This window comes from Diabrotica virgifera, chromosome 4 (genome assembly GCF_917563875.1).
Source record: "Diabrotica virgifera virgifera chromosome 4, PGI_DIABVI_V3a".
Classification (NCBI taxonomy): domain Eukaryota; kingdom Metazoa; phylum Arthropoda; class Insecta; order Coleoptera; family Chrysomelidae; genus Diabrotica; species Diabrotica virgifera.
This window is the reverse complement of record NC_065446.1, coordinates 216493589-216505738: the sequence shown is the minus strand read 5'-3', so window position 1 is coordinate 216505738 and position 12150 is coordinate 216493589. Positions and strand designations below refer to the sequence as shown.

General features: G+C 32.1%; 1 protein-coding gene across 1 annotated transcript in view; it reads left to right on the top strand.

Moving 5' to 3' along the window:
• The window catches only part of LOC126883291 (uncharacterized), a 531955-nt gene that overhangs the window by 278347 nt on the left and 241458 nt on the right, over positions 1 to 12150 (top strand). The window lies entirely within an intron of this gene.

The window sequence follows — 12150 nt, the reverse complement described above, 5'->3', positions numbered from 1 at the left end:
CAGATTTCACCTAGATATTTTTAGTGGTTCAAAGCATGTATGTATATCTGTAAACTGAACCGATGATGGAATTGTCATTCAGGAAACCTTTTGTGATGTACCCCGAGAGGATTTTTTTATACAAATATACCTTTTATAAAGGATTTTGTCACCAATAAAGGGATACGAGAAAAATAATGAAGGTAACGCATACAATAAATGACAAAATCAACGAAGTACAACTAAGATGGTTTGGTCACGTACATATAATGCATTAGGACAGAATCTCAAAAAAAGTACAAAACTGGAAACCGCAAGGTAGAAGAAGAAGAAATAGACCGAGGAAAAGTTGGCAGGCAGGAATAGACAAAGCCATGGATGAAAGAGGTCTGCAAGTAGATCAGTGTGCGGGCAGAGAGGAATGGCGAATGGGTATCGGAAGACGGATAACGTTATAAACCAATAGTATATAAATATATTACATATAATATAGGTATTAAGCATTTTTAATTAGTTTTTGAAGTTATACTTCTTTACCGGCGATAGAGGGTGAATTTTTATATGGTAAAACCTAGCGACCGTTCGCATGCGCATTATAACTTTGTTCTGATTGGATGTTCAAATGACATGTCAAAAATTATTCAATATGGCGGCTGTGGCACAGCTGTAGTTAGATTATTTATGGTTGTTGCGTTTTAAAATTTGTGTGAAAAGAAACAACAAACAAAAGTTAGTTAATAGTTATACTGCCTTTTTAAATAGTTTTCATATACCTATATTTTTGGACTTTTGGACTATTTTGGACAAGGAAAACTCATTCTAATTTGGTAAGTAGTTTTTATTATAATCATATTGTAATTATACATTTGGATTAGGTTGAAATACATACATTTATTTTCTCAAGAATGCGGATTTTAGAGAGAAATCCCAAATTAGGTTCGATTTTTATTTTTAAATTATGATTTTTTGGCGTAGATTTATTTATCTAGTAGGTATGTAATGCTTTGATTTACATACTTAATTTGATTACCAACAAAAGTTCTACCAATCTTCATCTAATATATTGTTTTCTTACTGTTTTGTTATATTTTTATATTTTCTTCCACAAAATTTAAACTACATAATTTAATTTTCGAAACAACTGTCAAACAGTAAAACGTTCAGTTACCGTATTTTTCCACATGATAAATAATGTGGGATTGGACGAGTGAGTCTACGCTTCGATTAAGAATCAAAGCGCCACGAAATTCACGGGTTCAATTCCCGATGCAAGTTTTATTTTTTTATGCATGTTATGATTGTAAGTATATTTGTTATATAATTTTTTTTTCAGAAAATGCGTATTTAAAATTTTTGCCAACAATTATTATTGTTCAGAAATCATTTTTTCTTTGTGGCATTTTTCAATGTGTTTGTGTGCGTTTTATTCTTTTATTTTTTTAAATTTTTGGTATTGTCTTAAAAATCACATAATATGTAGTAGAAGTATAACTTCTTACGTGCGTACAACGTACACACACATTCTTTTTTAAGAAAGTATTTCTCCTAGTGTACCTTGACCACCTGCAAATGATTCTTCTCACACATTTTAGACTTCGTTCTAAATAATGTCGTTAAATTTTATTAACAGTCGGTGAACATTAACATTATATTGGTAAATTAGATGTGTAGTGATTAATACGAGCCTCTAAGATAAGTGGCCGGGTTTGGAATGGCCCTCAAGAGTTTCAAGATGTTTTAACGTTTTGGTATATTATGAGAAACTTTTCTATTTAACATACATAATGGTTACGTTGTGATGGGTCGATGACTTGAGTACAGTAATTTTTATATAAAAGTGTCTACGCCAAGTGTCATTAAAAGGTGTAGGTAAGTGAATAGCTGAAAGAAATGGCAATTAGAGCAAACAGTGCTGGAACTGTTACGTTAACACTTCAAGAGCACTCTTGGTAAAATGCTGATAACGTTATGGTACAGTTAATTCAAGATGAAACAAGTTCTTCATCTTATTTTTATTGATGATGGTTAGATTACAAAAAACATTGTGTTCCTCATTACAGTTTAAAAATGAAATCTAATGTAATCGCTGCAAATAACTGCTCTTTGAGACGATTATTCTACAACGGCAATCTTACTAAGAATTAACTTTCCGATGTCTTGTCTTTTCTCGGTCTTCTATTGTAGATTTTTTATGTATTAAGATTTTTCTATAGAAAATATTTTGAATATAATTTCTTGGTATAAGTCGCAAGAAAAAGGTACAATACACATCTTCAAAATTACAACGTTACCAAAACGGAAACTGTAGCAGAAGCTAGATTAGATTAGATTAAAAAAAACGACTAAAATCCTTTATAAAAGGTATATTTTTATACCTTTGCCACCATACAACAGTCAACATGTCGTCCCATTTCCAACTATCGAATATGAAAAGTGGTACTTTTCAGGAGAGCAAAATAACTTTTTTTACAGAGTCCTAAAAGCTAAAAAGCGCATTGACAAATGGGAAAATTTTTATATTTTTTGTATGTAATGTTTATTAGATTGTTATTATTATTATGATTATATTAGATTGTTATTATTATTTATTCCTTGTTAGATTGATGACAAATTTAAACTGCTTATTATTTTTTTCTTTCCAAAAAAGCACATTCGTTACTTTGCTTTTTGTATTAATCAAATATTTGTTTCGGTCCGATGTTTCAAAGTAGCGAATGTATAATAGCGAATAACAGTATAATCAAATAATGAAAATCCGTTAAAATGAAATCATAAACTGCCTCACAAGAATTTCTTGGAAGCGATACTGAAACAAAATTCAGACAAATTGTAAACACGTGTATTTTGTTCTTCTTAGCAATTTTGCATTTTCGACAGTTTACAGAGTATAATTGAATAACTGTTTAAATTACAACACAAACTAACGAATGTGACATATTCGACATTTAGCGTTGTAGAAATATATACCTTTAGTTATATTTATACTATACAAAACAAAAGTATCGAATATACAATTTTCGTCAGTTTGCAGTCAAAAAAATGGAAAAATGGTCATTCGATAGTTTAAACATCATATTTCCCGCGCTCATAATCAAGCTACAATAACGAGAATCTGCCACAAGATGTATGACGTATACAGGGTGAGGCAGATAACTGGCCTATTAGAAATATCTCGAGAACTAAAGGCAACAGGATCATGAAAATTGGAATACAGCGGTTTTGAAGGATGATCTATTAAATGAAAATATTTTCATCTCTCTGCAACTTCCGGTTATACCGGAAGTTGATTATAACTTCGTTTTTTTTAATGGAACACCCTGTATATTTTTACATTTTTGGATTCTCTTCGATGTCTTCTTTCTTAAAATATGAGGATTTTTAATGTTATACAGGGTATTTTAAAAGATAATTACGTTTTTTTATTAATTTCGTAGCAATATTCACACCCTGTAGAATTGTAGTAGTTTTACAACTAAAATTCTACTTACGTTCAAATGATTTTTATTATAGTGTACTATTGTTAAGAACCATTAGTATAGCTAAATTTTTAATTGTAGTATACAGGGTTGGTCGAAACTCGGAATGAGTATTTTCTGAGTTTCCTTAAATGGAACACCCTGTATTTTAGTATTATAATGAAATGATATTTTATGGTACTTTTTTATTTCTTAAGTATTCCCTATACCTAACTGTCTTAATTTGTGCTTAATTGTTAATCGCACCAACAATCTTACCTACGTAGGTTCTTTGATAGCTAAACCATTATTGGTAATTTTAAGGATCAGTCTGGATTAATATGTATTTATTTCTAAAAAATTATTTGTGATTGAATATTTTCAAGGCCAACCTAATAAAATTTTACCTATTTTTTGTTGCAATTAATGTTTAGCTTGAATCACCAATAACTCACAAATTAAAGCAGTTAGGTATAGCTAGGGTTACCATACGTCCGGATTTCGTCCGGACAGTCCGGATTTGAAAGACATGTCCGGATTGGCGTCCGGATATGAGATGTGTCCGGATTTTTTTCGTTACTAAAAAAATTGAAAATACTTGTCCCAACGGTGGGAAACCCACGGTGGAAAATTTCATTCTGCGCTAAATCAAATGGTTAAGGCTACAAGGCTACCTGGAAAGAGATGGAAGAGAGCGCTTTAACTATAGTCAGCGTTGTACCGAATTCTGTCAATGTGGATGAATTATTTGATGAGCGCTCGTCACTTCTTGAAGTTCTAAAAAAGCTGAAACCTAAATGAACTTTACTACCTAAAGAAGAAACCAAAAGCACTCATTACAAATGGCAAGAAATATATGAAGCATTTTCTAAAAGCAACGTTTCCTTATGGAACGTATGGACGGCTGAAAGAGGAAGATTATCTCTGCCTGTTGTAAAGGAGCTTCTCAATATTAAAGCAAATTCTGTAATGTCATGTTCCGAATTCCATGAGAAAATAAAAAATGACAAGCCACTTTTGAGAAAATGTATGTCTTCTCAAAAGTACGAAAGAAGAACAGATGAAAAACATCCTATCCCTTGGCCCAATACAGACTAAGCATTTCGCATATACAATGTAGAGGTAGGGTCAAATTCACATTTTACATTTTCTACAACTCCTTGTACTACCCCTGTCCGGATTTGGCCTTAATAAATTATGGTAACCCTAGGTATAGGGAATACTTATAAAAGAAAAAAGTACTGTGATATATCATTTCATTACAATACTAAAATACAGGGTGTTCTATTTAAGAAAACTCAGAAAATATTCATTCCGAGTTTCGACCAACCCTGTATACTAAAATTTCAAAATTAGCTATACTAATGATTCTTAACGATAATAGACTATATTAAAAATCACTTGAACGTAAGTAGAGTTTTTAATGTTAAACTATTACAATTCTACAGGGTGTGAATATTGCTACGAAATTAATAAAAAAAAAGGAATATCTTTTAAAATACCCTGTATAATATTACAAAATCTCGTATTTTAAGAAAGAAGACATCGAAGATAATCCAAAAATGTAAAAATATACAGGGTGTCCCATTTAAAAATACCAAGTTATAAGCAACTTCCGTTATAACCGGAAGTTGCAAAGAGATGAAAATATTTTCATTTAATAGATCATCCCTCAAAACCCCTTTATTCCAATTTTCATGATTCTGTTGCCTTTAGTTCCCGAGATATTTCTAATAGGCCAGTTATCTGCCTCACCCTATATTGCGAGGATAAGGTATCGAATCTGAAAAACCCGATTTTTCACATTCGATAGTTGGAAATGGTAGGGACGATGTGAACAAGTCGATTTAGAGCTCAGGAATATTTTCATGGAATATTTTGAACATCCATGTTTAAGTTCACATATTTCATCTATGTTTCCATGACGGATTAATTTTAAAACATTTGACAGAGTCAGACTTAGCGATATAATAAAGAAAATTAAAGCAAAAAAGGATACCGGCAAACATTGTTGAAGTCATAAAATAAATGAACAATAACAACACGACAAAAATTAAAACAAACGGCACCACTATGGCCAACATACCAACACCAGGAGGAATCAGGCAGGGAGACAGCCTCAGTCCATTTCTATTCAATAGGCTAATGGATGAAATAATAGGAGATGTGGAATCGCTACAACTAGGATACAGGCTCGGCCACAGTAGAATCAGTATAGTGTGCTATGCGGATGATGCAGCCCTGATTGCAGAGGACGAAGATGACCTACAAAGACAACTTTATCGATTCTATCAAGCATGTCGACGATTCAACATGAACATATCCACGCCGAAAACAAAATGCATTACCATTGCGAAAGACCCAATTAGATGCAAGCTCGTGGTAGAGGGGAAAACCATAGAACAGCTAAACTAGTTCAAATATCTAGGTGTAGAGTTATCAAGTTATCATGACCCAGCCAGAGACCTAAGAGGACAAATTAACAAGGCCGCTGTCTTGTCCGGATGCTTGAGAGATGTGGTCTGGAATAACCCATATATGAGAATGGACAGCAAAGTTAGAATTTATAAAACTTGCATCAGACCTGTTATGATCTATCTATGGCATTGAATCAAGAGAAGACACCAATAAAACCAAAAGCATGCTACGAACAGCTGAAATGAAGACACTAAGAGCAATAGCAGGGAAGACAAGAAGATATAGAATACGAAACAACATCATCAGGGAACAATATGGCGTGCAAGATGTAGTCAGATGGGGCAGGCAAAGACGAAGAGAATGGTTCAGTCATTTAAAAAGAATGGAGGAGCATAGACCACCAAGAATTGCTCTAGAAGGAAAACCAGCAGGCAAACGTCCACCGGGGAGACCACCAAAAAGATGGAGAGATAGCTGGCAGTCTACCTCTAAAGAGATACTTCAACGTGGGAATTAACAGATCGACAGATCTACAACAAGTATAAAAAGAAGAGGATTAATTTTAAACGGTTTTTACCCATATATTTTTATAATATTGTATTTAGGTGGTTAGCATGTTAGATCACGTAAGCACTGATGATGATTGGTTATCCAATCGAAAACTAGTTCGTTGATCCCTTTTCAGGGATTTTTAAAAATATGCCTTTTATAAAGGATTTTAGTCGTTTTTTGTAATATATGGTATACAGCCAAATACAGGAAAACTTTTTCCTTATTTTTAGATTAGATTATGTGAGATCGTTAAGGCCATGCAGCCTCTCCGCACTTCGACTTATAAGAGATCTTTTATGCATACCTTGATCTAGTTAAACTCTAGGATGCCAATACTTTTGATAAAGTTGATTAGCTTCCTAGGTGATTTGTTGCCTATATCAGGCGGTTTGTTGCAGTAAGCGACACTTTTACGAGCCTTTTTGCTTGCCTTTGCCCTGGTGTGTTAGACCAATGTAGTGGTAGTTGAGTCAATTCCCAGGTCCGGAGTTCCTCTCTGATGTAGCTTTTCGATAGTCCACAGAAGGATTCTGGACTTTGGAATGGGGTATTAGTTCCTTCTTTTGCGAGGTTGTCAGCTTTCACATTTCCTGCAATTCCTTTGGCATCCACATCAAAGTTATTTGGTGCGTTCCGCCAGCTTTTTGAGATCTTGTTTATAGTCCCAAACCAACTTTAACTCACAAGTAAATGACTTTAGTTAGAGCCTTTAAGACGGCTTAGCTGTCTGATCTACAGGCTAACTTTTGACCTACTTGTATCAATATCTCGGTTGAGATACTGATATTTTTGGGAACTAATTTTTAAAGTATGTGTTTCTGGCTGAAAGATAGTTGGGGCATTTCCAAGATATTTGGATAGCCTGAAATTGGGCACCAGTTTCTAAAACAGAAGAGTGAAATATGTATAGGTATTGTTTCTTTACACCAAAGAGGATGAAAAAGACCACTGTGTAAACCATAAAGCAAAGAAAAAAATTACTTTAATCAGATTAGATGTATCTGAGACGATATCAATAAAATACTGGTGCACAAAAAGGATGCCAGAAGTTTACTACATTTTACTAATTAATTAAAATGAATACTTTTAATAAGCTTTTAAGATACGATTTAAATAAATACGTCGACAAGAAAATAAATATTATTTCTGTTACATTTCTATTACTTCTTATTACTTATTATTATTTCTATTATTTTTATTACTTCGATTATTTCTATTACTTCTATTATATATTTTTTATATTATAAAATTTTAAAGACAACTTCATCTTGTTTTTCACTGAGATGTTCTCTTTCAGATTTTCTTAAATCGGAATCATCGAACATGTTCTATAAAAGCGATCGAGTAATTTCCCTTGGACATTTATCTAATTATCTCTAATCATTAGTTAAAGACACCCAAGAGAACCACAACTGGTTGTTTAAAGTTAGTTCTTCTGTAATGATACTTTTTTTACTGCAGGCTCTAATTAATCGAGAATTTTGTAATTGATCTTCATTAAATTCATCTAGTACACACAATAGACCATGATGGTCAATCATTAGGTGAAATTGACGATGTTTGGTCGTTCAATTAATAAATTCTTTCGGATTATATAATTCCAAAAATTGTTTGTAGATTGTAGTGAGTACACAGTGTAGTATATAGCGATTATAAACAAATTAATTGAATTCACTGATCTACATTATGTCATTACATTTTAAAAATTTCGAATACATTTATTCTCAAAAAAGGAGATTATGAAATTTGAAAAATAAATGGATCAACAAGATTTATTCATTTTTGAACTGAACAATACAAAACGGTTTTTTCTGTTATACTTAAAGGACCCCGCAACACTCCTATGGAAAAGTGGTTTCGGTCAAATTTAACGAAAGTTTTTATATTCATATAAAATAAATTAAAACTTTACCGATTTATTAATTATTCAATATTGATAACTATCGATTAAAAATCGAAAGCGGCCATCTTGCAAAAGTTATCTGTCATCACTGTCATGAAATTATTATGACGTCTATAATTTAAAAAGATTTTAAATTGTAAGTAAGTGTTAAAACCAATATCAAATTGTTGGCGATAAAATTTTGTATGCACCACGTCAGTAAAGACTCTTTATCGAACTCGTCTGTTATTCGCCTCGCTCGCTTTGCTCATAATATCAGACTCGTTCCATGAAGAGTAACTTTACTGACTTGGTACATAGGTAAATAACTATTTTAATGGTGGGCTTAAGGAACATTACCTGATCATGTTAGAATTATATCAAAAATGCTGCTACAAAACGTAGTAGAATGGAACAAAACGTAATGGGATGATAGTAGTGTGTGTGATCTAGTATGTGGGGGTATCTCAAAACAATAAGACATACAATTTTGTTCGAACATTGGTTACCATTATTCACTCATTCCAGAAAAGCTCATTTCGAATGAGATTTAAATTATACTAAATCATACTATAAATATACTCCATATATCAAATGAGCGACTGGTAAGATTCAAACATTCCAAAAATATAAGAAATTGGTCCATGGATCAAACATTTTTAAAACTGAAATTATAAATGCTACTAATGAACCCAAAACAAATAAGACCCCAGGTTGAGATGGAATATAACCAGAAACGTTAAAATTAATTAGCGAAAATCAATGATATTAAATTTTTGTTCTTTTATTCAATCACATTTATGATACAGAATAAATACCACACACTGAACAGAATCAATATTTATCCAACTAAAAAAAATACGAGATCCTTTGTAATTTAGATTTATCCAACTACCGAAAAAGATACCCACAACACTGCAACGAATTCCTTCTGTAAGCCTTCTTCTTCTTCAGGTTCCTTCCCCTATCGGAGGTTGGAAATCATCATCGCTATTTTAACTTTATTAGCCGCACTTCTGAACAATTCGAGTTTCTATTTAAAGAAGCACTGTAGAATTCCAAGTACGGAGTCAAGGTAAATGACCTAAATATCAACAGCATCAGCTACGCCGATGATACGGTGTTAATTGTGGGTCTACAACGTCTCATCGACAGGACCAAATCGGTCTGTCAGCAATTTGGTTTTGTTGTAGGCTCTCCTATATGCAGTTTAAATCTGCAATTGAAGGGCTTAATGTGAAACAATGATAAGCCACACATGAGTTCAAAAAGAGTTAGTGTTATTCTTGGTTAAAGTAATAGTATAATAAGCCACTAACAAATTATCTCAGCTCTTCGTTAATAGATGGCCGGATAAATCTATGGTCACACTATTGTATAGGCCTAGTTTGTCTCTAGTATCTACTCGACATAATGACAAGCCACATCAAAATGGGCGGAAGCGTTTCGGATAATTATTGAGTTCTGACGATTTTAGAAAGAAAAATAGTAAAGTTGACTTGACATTCGATGACAGTGACCGTGACCCTGACTATGTACAATCTAGAAGTGACTCAAGTAATGAAAATCCAGCGATATGTAATTTTTTCCTAAATGTGGCTTGTCACATTATTACCATTCAAGATTAATGTAGTGGCTTGTGACGTGGCTTGTTATATTATTGCATTTGGTTGTAGGATAATGAACAAGGTCCGTCAATAAAAAGGACAAAACCAAACACACTCGCCAAAAATTCCAAAAAGTTGATGGAGACAAAGAGATAAACACTGTTTAACACCTGTAGGGTTGAAACCACCCCGACCTCAGTCAAAAATAGAAAATTCTGAATCTACGTAATATCTAAAATTTGGGTATTTATTATTAATGAAATAATGTAACAAGCCACATTTTTTTTAATAAAGGCTGTTTTTTGTTAAATAAAGGATTAATATTGTTGTCAACCATAGTCCCGTAGATAGGGCATGATGCATCGAAATATCTAAACTAAAACAATAAAAGTTGTTACTGGATTTTTTAATATTATTTTTAACATTCAAAGTCAAATATTTCACTTTTACCTTTTTGAGGCTTGTCATTGTTTCACATTAAGCCCTTCAATTGTTAAAAAAATAATTTTTTTCAATCCAGTTTTCTTGCTTTTGTATTTATTTTTCTCATAAACTAATCACTTTAAGCATCATGTGTTACACATTTTTGAAATCAGTACAAAGAGGAGAATACAAATATAAAATAAAAAAGTTGAAGTTATTTAAAAAAATTAAGGGATGCTACTGGGGGTGAGAGGGTGCCTTTCCGGGCAAGCTGAAGTATGGCATAATGTCTCCCCCTTCAGGTATTATTTGACGCCTTTTTGTTTTTTGAAGTTATACTTCTTTAGGCGCGATTGAGATTGAGGGTGAATTTATATTGATCTGCGCGCATGCGCACACCGACAGTATGGTATTAGTCGTTATACGGGCTCTGATTGGGTGTTGAAATGATCTGTCAATAATAAATAATTGTTCAATATGAAGGTAAACAAATGTATAATATATTAGTTTTATTGTTGTGAGGACAGAAACAAAAAAGTTTATAATTGTAGTGACATTTAAATAGTTTTTAAAAGCAACAGGTACGTAATAATTGTAAATGTATCATAGGTACCTACCTATTTGAACCTACCAAAATACATAGTATGTAATACTTTTATTTACATAATTTGATTACCATCAAAATTTCTATCAATGTTCACCTAATATATTGTTTTCTTACTCTATGTTTTGTTGTATTTTTTCAATTCTAAATCATGTCAATTCAAAATCAAAATAATTTAATTTAATTCAAAAATGTCAAAAGCTTAATCCGTTTAGTTAGTCGATCTTCGCACATAATGACACATTGCCTCCGTGGCGAAGCGTTTAAGGCGAATGAACCCCAATATACCAACCGCGCTGATAGCTGGTTCGAATCCCAATAAAAACTTTTATTTTTTTTTTTTATACATCTTATGATTGTAAGTATATTTATTATATAATTTTATTTTCAGAAAATACGTATTTAGTTAAAAAAATTTAAATTAATGTTCAGAAATCATTTGTGGCATTTTTAATGTGTTTGTGTGTGTTTTATTCTTTTATTATTTTAATTTTTGGCACTGTTTTAATAAAAATGTTTGAGAAGTAGTAAGTATAAATTAGTTTAATATTTAAATAAAATATAAATAAAAAGTATATTAATTTCGTTTAAATCATATAATAGAAGTATAACTTCTTACGTGCGTACAAAGTACACACTACACACACATTCTTTTTTTTTAAATCAGTGGTTCAAAAGTTATTTAAGGTGGATAGTTTTATCTGAAGAGCACTGTATGTTCAATAAATATTTTTCGGAGTATCAGCAGCTTGGCCACAGCTTAACAATGCCTTAAATATTGCGAGAATCTATTATTATTCGTTTTAGCACAGTGTACCCTTTAATCCATTGTTTTTATACTTAATCCTTAAAGTCGTAAATTTATTGAATACACTATACTCTATACTTGGCATAGTTCCCATGACGTCTAAATTAGGAACGTGTTTCCCTTAATTTTAACACAAACAACCGAATTTTTCAATTCTCAGTTCTTATTGTTGACATATCTCTCTCCATGATCTACTAATTCCTCTAATTTTGTAAACAAAACAGACCCTTATCTGATCTGTCAATAATAATTAGACCCCCAATAGCGAGAAACAATGAATTCAATTGCAAAATCTCATTCTTGTGCTACTTAAAACACAGATAATCGCGGTTATACTATTGTTATTGCTAATCATCTGTCCCTAGTTAATATCTGAATTTGCAATGGGCATTACGTCATTGAAATTATAATTCAGATAAACG